Source organism: Delphinus delphis, chromosome 10 (assembly GCF_949987515.2).
Source record: "Delphinus delphis chromosome 10, mDelDel1.2, whole genome shotgun sequence".
Lineage (NCBI taxonomy): Eukaryota > Metazoa > Chordata > Mammalia > Artiodactyla > Delphinidae > Delphinus > Delphinus delphis.
Genome location: NC_082692.2, coordinates 61864350 through 61872526, shown reverse-complemented (window position 1 = coordinate 61872526; position 8177 = coordinate 61864350).

Sequence of the window (8177 nt, the reverse complement as noted above, 5' to 3'; positions counted from 1 at the left end):
TGAAATGTTCTAGATTTGGTCTTCCTTCTACCCCAACAATAGAGCAGGTTTCAGGGGCAAGGGGCCCAGCATGAGAAGTCAGGACAGAGTAAGTAGCCCTGTGTTCACTAGAAACTGGACAAGCTTACATGCCACGTTAGTGGTCACCCACTGATGACTGTGTTCCTCCCGTGCGATGATGACTGTCTTCTTGGGAGCCTTGGGAGGTCCCAGGTCCCGTCAATCAACCACTGCCACGACTGGCATGGGGGAATTTCCTCACTCCCTTCAGAGCTGGGGGCAGTTCCCTCCTCCACTGGCACATCTTCTTACAGAGTGGGCATGGTGTCTTGGGCGAAGGCTGGGACGTGTTTCTGGGGCATTCCTTGCTCTAGTGTTTGGGGCTCCCACAGCTAAAACAGGCTCCCTTTCCTGGCGGGGGGGGTGTCTTCTGGGAGTACTTTTGGGGTGACCAGGAGGTCTTGTCATGACAGCTGCCAAAAGCCTGGCTTGCCGTCGTTCCTTTCTTAAGTCACGCTGTTCCTTCCTTTCTTGCTCAGCTTGGTCTCTATTGTTAAAGACACTAAAGGCTGTGTCAGTTAGAATGTTGAGAGGGGTTTGGGCCCCATGGCAAGCTTTTGAAGCTTCCAATGGATTTCAGGGGCTGATTGGCTAATGAAGTGGGTTGCAAATACAATGTGTTCCTCAAACGTGTGTGGGTCCACATTCGTATACTTTCTAGGGGCGTCTACCAGTCGGGCCTGAAATAAGGCTGGATTTTCATCTTGGCCTTGGGTGATCTCTTTAACCTTATCATAGTTAACAGGTTTAATTATGCATCGCTTCCTCCCTTCAATGAGGCAAAGGGTCATGTGGTCCCTTCTAGTGATACCAGCCTGGCCTGGTTTATAGTCCCAATTGGGATCCATTAGAGGCACTGCCATCATGCCCACAGGGTATTGTGGTTGGACAACGTGTAATCCACCAACATATGTTTCAGCCTGTGCCCAAATACGGGTCTTTTCCTCAGTGGTGCAGCAGTGGGAAAGGACAATATTTAGGTCCTTCCACGTAAAGTCAAAGGAGAGAGTCAGTCCCTGGAATTCTTTGGTGAACTGGCTAGGGTCCTCCCAGAATCTGCCCGAACGAGTACAGCACTGGTTGAGGTCAGACAAAGAAAAAGGGGTGTACTACTTCTTGAAGGGGGCAAAGAAGCTCCAGCTGCACTTCTGGTACAGAAGGGTAAAGAGACTTATAGGGCAGGAGAGGGGCTGAAGGTGGTTAAAGAGCATTGGGGCTTGGGTTTTCTATCTGGGGCACCTGTTCCTCCAGAGATGCCACTAGAGAGGGCTTTCATAGCCTGAATGGGTCCCAGCTGGCAAGGGTCCCTAACGTAGGACTTGCATAGCTCCGGGTTCTCTCTTAGGGCCATAAAAGCCTGAACGTAAGGAACTTCTGTCCATTTTCCCTGCCTTTTGCAAAAATGTCAAACTGTAGGATGGTATTACAGTTGAGGCTTCTATTCTCGGACCAGGCCTCATCGTCCTCAAGTCTATATTGGGGCCAGGCTGTTTCATAAAAGAAAACAAGCTTTTTGCATCTTAAAGAATCTAGAGAAAACTTATTCCAGTGACTCAGAATGCACTGGAGGGGTGAGTCCTTGGAGATGGAGGAGGTGTTTCCCATCGTTCCTTCAGGTAGAGGCTGCTCCTATAACAGAGAGGAGCACTAGGGTTAGGAGGGCCTGTAGGGACCCCCTCAGGCAGGAGTGGTTCCAGGTGTCCCCTTCCACTTAGTCCTGTCAACTCTAGCCAAAATGGGGGTTAGCTACTCCCCCATATGGCAGTCCTGCTGGCCCCAGCGTCCTGGGGCCTGTGTCCTATCCTGGTGTCCATGGAACCCAGGAGGAGCGACCTTCCTGAAGGCTTCTCTATAGACTCTATGGCAGTATTAATCCCTGTGTTCCAGGGTATGTCCCCCTGGAATGGACATCCTCGTGGTTCTAGGACCTATTTAGTCAGGGAAGCATCTTTTCTCTAAAAGGGTGGTAAGTTTCCAAAAACAGGCACTGGCCATTAAGGATCCCTCAAGCCTGGGGAGGCAAGCACAGCAGACCCGCCCCTACAGGCCAAGGCAGGAGTGGGGACGGGAGGGACCATGGAGGGGGCCTGCGGAATGCTGGGTGGAGAAGAATGGCGGCCTGAGGCGTCCTTCTACCACCATGGGTCCCCCTTCCCAAAACCCCTGGGTACACCCACAGACCACCCACAGAGTGAGGGAACTCCTGAAGGAGCTCAGCTGCCATGGCCAGGGCGCAAACTCTAAGTAAGGCTGTATTTTATATTTCCACATGATTGAACCTGATGATGGTTAATTAAGTGGTGGATAAGGCAAACCCAAAGGACGTAAAGGTCCTATGGTTGGGGTCCCTAGCTGCTTGTGAGAAGGGCCAGAAAGTTTTCCTGACATGCCTTGCACAATGAGAAGTGCAGGACCTAGCGACAAGGTTGGAAAATGCCTGACAGATTTCTTTACCCCCATTTCCAGCAGAGTAAGGTGCAAAAGTAAGAGTGAGATAGGGACACAGAGACGAGACAAGGATAGTGAGGTATAGGTGGACCAGTAATAAGCCTATAAGGGTAACTGCGAGGAGGGGGCAGGGTTATGCTTTTATTTTTATTTTTATTCTTATTCTTTTAAAATATTTATTTATTTAGGCTGCGCCAGGTCTTAGTTGTGGCATGCAGGCTCTTTAGTTGTGGCATGCGGACTTCTTAGTTGCAGCATGCATGCAGGATCTAGTTCCCTGACCAGGGATCGAACCCGAGCCCCCTGCCCTGGGAGCTCGGAGTCTTACCCACTGGACCACCAGGAAAGTCCCAGGGTTATGCTTTTAACTGTGTGCCTAAAACATTGCGTGGAAATTGTCTTGAGGTGGGCAGACAGACCCACCGTCTCTGTAGTCCATTGCACGACCCACTCATCCTCTGAAGGGACATTTCTTGTGGTGAGCATCTTAGTGGCTTTTACGGCTTGACCCCATCACTGGGGCAGTAGGTCTGAAAATGTGACAGACAATAAGAAAGCAAAAGAGAGAGAGAGAGTGAAGGAGAGAGAGTTGAGAGAGAGTAATGGCAGGAAGTAAGGCAGCGCCTCTCAAGCTCAAGAGAGGGGAGAGGCTGAGGCAGGTCTCCTGGCTGTTGCTCGCCAAAGATCGGGGATAGGTTCTTGTCTTAAGGCAGAAAGAATTCAGAGACAGACAGGGAGGTCAAGAAAGCAAAGTGAGGATTTATTTAATTGATAGCACATTCTCAAAAGGAGAGTGGTCAGTCTCAGGTGAGTAGCTGTGCAGAGTTTCTTTGGCAAGCAGGTTATATGGGGGTGTAGAAATGAAGGGGCAGAATATACACTGGGGAGGGAGGGGTCTGGGGTTGTAGCCCCTGATATTCATCCCAGCTCCACCTTGTGGAGAGGAGGAGGGAATTTGGTCCTTATTTAGTCTTGATCGGAAGTGTCATGGCCTCGGTGCATTATGGAAACTTCTTATCTGCAAGGCTAATTTTATTGTAATGAGAGCATAATGAGCAAAAAGTTACCTTCAGACAGCAGAGATTCCCACCTTTCTTTGCCTGCCTCCAGGACACTTATCACCCCAAAATGTATGGTTCCCCGTCAGTCTGGAGGTTCCTGCTTTTCTTTGCACAAGGACCCGTGTTGACTACAAGATGTTTGGTTTCCTGCCATTTGGGGGAATGGCAAACCTTTCTGTCTGTCAAGGTCTGTCAAACCTTGGCTGTCCCCCTTTCTCTGTTCCTGTCTAGCTATCTGCCTGCTCCAACACTGGTACTGCTGGCACCTAGTGGGTAGAGGTCAGGTATATTGCTAAATATTTACAATGCACTGGACAGCCCCCTTGACAAAGAATTATAGGGCCCAAAATGTCAGTAGTGCCAAGGGTGAGAAACTCTGCCCTGTTGATCCTCTCCATCCTTTTGCAAGGAAGCTGGCAGCATGGGTAACTTAAATGGGCTTAGTGGGTAGACCCCAGGGACTGGAACCTCCTGGATGGACTAGCCCCAGAGCAATAGCAATATGTACAGTCATCTCCTAACAGTAGACCATTTGTAGCAATCAAGCATTCTGAAGAAGAGCAACCAGAGCGTCTTTCCTATTTAAATAGCAAGTTTTTGATTAATGAACGCCCCAGACCTCCAGTAGCTTTCCAAAGACATAACTAAAACACACAAAATCTCTTATATAAGTTGTAGAAACTCTCACGTTAGAAAGTAAGATGCTTTAAAACTTGATCCTAAGCAACATGCTTTATATTCAGTCACATCTGAGAGAGAGATGTACCCACGCCTGCCCTGACATTCTGTCAGTGGTATTTAGAATGTAACTTGACACTTTCCTAGCCCATCTTGCTTAAAATCTACTGAGTTTGGGGGGCTGTCAATAGAAATTTTTCTTTTAAACATTGAGTTTGCTTTTTCTCCTCCCAATCGTCCTCTAACTCTCTGTGTTTTGTGTCCCGGCCAATATGACAAGCAGCACTAAGGGAATTCTGGAGCACAGTGGACATGAGAAGGGGCTTTACATTGAGAGAATGAAAACCTAGATTCCCATCTGTGTTCACTTAGTTTTTACTGAGCGTCAGAGAGGCAGGTAACTCTGTCCTCAACTGTAGGGCATGGACATAAAAATGACAGCACAGTGTTAGGTGTACTTATGCCCCCCTTCCAAGCTCCACCCACCTCCACCCTCTTGTATGCCCTAGTCTGACTTGACTGCATTGCCTGGTCCTACTGCAAGCTGACTTTCAGCTGGATTCACCCAGTGAAAAGCACCTGCAAAGTCAGGAGGGTGGGTTGTTTCTCCCAGTCCCCTCTGTGCTTGCATTTTCTGTCTGTGGCTGTGTCCCTCCACACAGAGATCTCTTCCCATGTGTACCTGCTTCATGGCTCCAGATGCATTATTTGCTCCCCTGGCCCTTCTGCCGTGTGCCTTCTGTCGTGGCTAGCCTTAGAATGCCCTGCCATCCCTTGCTCGTTTGCTGATAGCGCCCCATCTATGTAAATACAGGAGTCCTCACTTTGCACAGTAGTTTTGGGACTGTAAAAATGACCGTGCAAAACAACCTTAATAATCAGTGGGAAAAAAATATGATTATTCTGTGACATTTCAAAATGTTTGTCAAAACACTAAAGCCCTCTTACTATTGGTAAGAGAAAAAGTAGTAAAAATTAATATTAAATAAACTAATTTGAAGCATTAGAAACATTGAGGATAAAAAGTATTTCTTCGTAAAAATCTTACCAAGAACGCTTTGAACAGTGCTTGCCTGCTCCTCCTTGTTGTATATCTTGATAGAGAGTGAACATCTTTCCTCTGCCTTGGCAAATTGACATACTCTAAGTCTGGATCAGCTGCCACTATTTTATCCTTTTTACTTTCAGTGTCACAGAATACCTTTGAGAGTTCCTTTAAAACCAGCAGGTTTTTGCTGGCATCACTTCCTCTGGGACATCTTCATCACTTCCATCATTTTCTTCACTTATTCATTTATGTATTAAGTTCACCTTCCCTGAGTTCTTCCAGCTGCATATCGAGTCTCCAATGGCAGCAGTGTCAACACTCCCATAGTCAGCTCTTTCTTCTGTAACTCCGTCAATATGCTCTTCAAATTTTACTTCCAGTATTATCACTTTGCATTTCCTTGCTGCATTTTCATCTTTATTAGCCAGTTCCCTTTTTCAGTTAACCATTTTGTAAAAAGTCACATGGATTTATCACTGGGAAACAAGGAAGCAACACAACCACACACTTTTCTGTCTGTGCATGAATTGAGTAACAGATGTCCAGTGACCAGTCACCAACAGGCTTTGAAAGAGGTGACATTATTGGTCATGATCATGCTGTGCATTTGTTATGTACATAGTGATTTGTGGACTGATGAGCTAGCCGTCCAATTATACTTTAGCAACTGCAGCTTTATACAATTGCTCATAGTTCATATACAAATGTAACTGAAATTTTAACCATCTTGTTGGGGGACTGGTGTTACTTAACTAAAATAATTGAAATTTATTGATCATTGAAATTCATGCATATCAGAGCTGTGCAAAACAACGACTGCTTATACCCCTTTCATTATAGTCCTTTGAATTACCTGAGTTGGATTCTGCTTCCTGCTGGTACCGTAACTGACATAGGGTGCATCTAACTCCTCAGAGGAGCGGAAAAGAAAAAGCTTCACAGAATTCAGCCAAGGTCTGTCAAGATATGCCCTGTGGCTTTTGCCTCAGGACCAGCAATAATGATTCTACCATCCAGGTGTAGGCAGGCAGGAAGGCACCTGAGGTGTAATAGCCTTCTAGGTCCAGGCTCCTCAAGAAAAGGGCTGGCCTATGAGACAACTGATCCAAAACTAAGGCTGAGATGGCCATGCCTAGAAACTAGGAACTTGTTGAAAGGAATGAAGGCTTGACCCAGCTACACAATTGAAAGTAAGCTTCCCTTACTGAAAGACCCATGGCGGCAAGTTTTTGGGAACCACATGAATGAATCACCATTCCTCCTTCAAGATCTCTTAATTCTCCTGCCTCCTAGCCTCTAGTTCCCTCCCACGTTCAGGCTTTGGATCTGCAATGGCTCTATGGCACAAACTGCTGGTCACCTACCACTTGCCCCTTCTTCCTTAATAAAGTTTAATTTTATTTGGGGTATAGAGGAAGCTACCTAAAGGGTTTTACTTCTCAGCCTTCCTTGCCGATAGACATTTGACAAAGTTCTGGCCTATGAGATAAAAAGAAAAGGCTCTTTAAAGAAGCTGACTGGACCTTTTTTGTCCATTCTCCTTTTGCTTTTACTTGATGTGGATATAATGTGGATAATAATGGTTGGAGCACCAGCAGCCATCATGGACCATGAAGCGGCCTCAAAGATGAAAAGCCCCCACTAGAACAGTAGGGTGGGAAAATAAAAGGAACGTTGTGTCCCCTATGACCATAGAGATGCCATACCAGTGTTAGACTACCTGCCTCTAGACTTCTGTCTTGTTTAAGGCTCTTTTATTTTGGATTTTCATTATATGCAACAAAATCTAATCCTAACTGATAAACATTCGTACTGAAATTAACTTACTATACCAAGTCCTTCAAGATGAACCTCTACTTCCTGTCAAAATCAATATAGAACAGTAACCAAACTGATTGTAGCCAATCCTGGTTACTGTGCAGGGTACCACTGTCCAATGCTTAGAATGGTAGGAAATTCAGACTGAGGCAGACCATGGGGGGAGATAGTCTGGAACTGATGGATTTCTTTCAAAATCTTAACCTAAGATTAGGTAGCTTCACCTAAGTCAGTAGTTCTCAATCACTATAGCTTGGAATCACCTGGAAAGCTTTAACTACTCCCAGTGCCTGGTCCCACTCCCCACAGATTCTGATTGATTTAATCAGTCTACAGTGAAGCCTGGCTGTTGGGTTTGGTTTATTTCTTTAAGTACCTCAGGTGATTCTAATGTCTGGCTGGGGTTGAGAACCACTGACCTAACCTTCAATTTGACCTGGTCCGTATTAGTTCAGTTCCAACTACATTGCCAGACTATCTTTCTAAGAGAATCGTCTTTTCAGTATGATATTAGGTCACAGTTGAGCTCATTGTGGCTTTTCCTACCCAGGTAAAAGTCATGGCTTTTTATCATCTTTTATATACGGCAGTCTTATTTCCAAAGCTCTTTTTAATACAGTACCGCTTTCTCATGGTCTTCAAAATTGTGGGCCAAGCAATGGGCAAGAGGCTTTACGTATATTTAGTCTTCACAACAGTGGTGTGAGAGAGGCATTATGCCCTCTCTACAGATGGGGAAACAGCCCCAGAGATTCATCCTAAGCTGGGTCACCGCCGTCCCCAAGGGATGGTTTTCTGCTCTCACCTCCGAGGGTACATCCTCTCATCACCCCAGAAAGTTGAATTGGTTTCTGGAAGCAGAGTGGGTGACAGCTTAACAGATATGGATTCCAGGCCCTTCTCTGATGCCTTCTCCCATGGCCTTGGAGAGAATAATTCAGAGGGGATTGGAAGAGACTGCAGTAACCACAGTTAAGGCAGCCATGGTTGGTGAACATGAGAGGCTAAGAAGTTTGTCTCCATCCATGTCTATGAGCTTGGCTCTGATGCTCTGTTCTCCCATT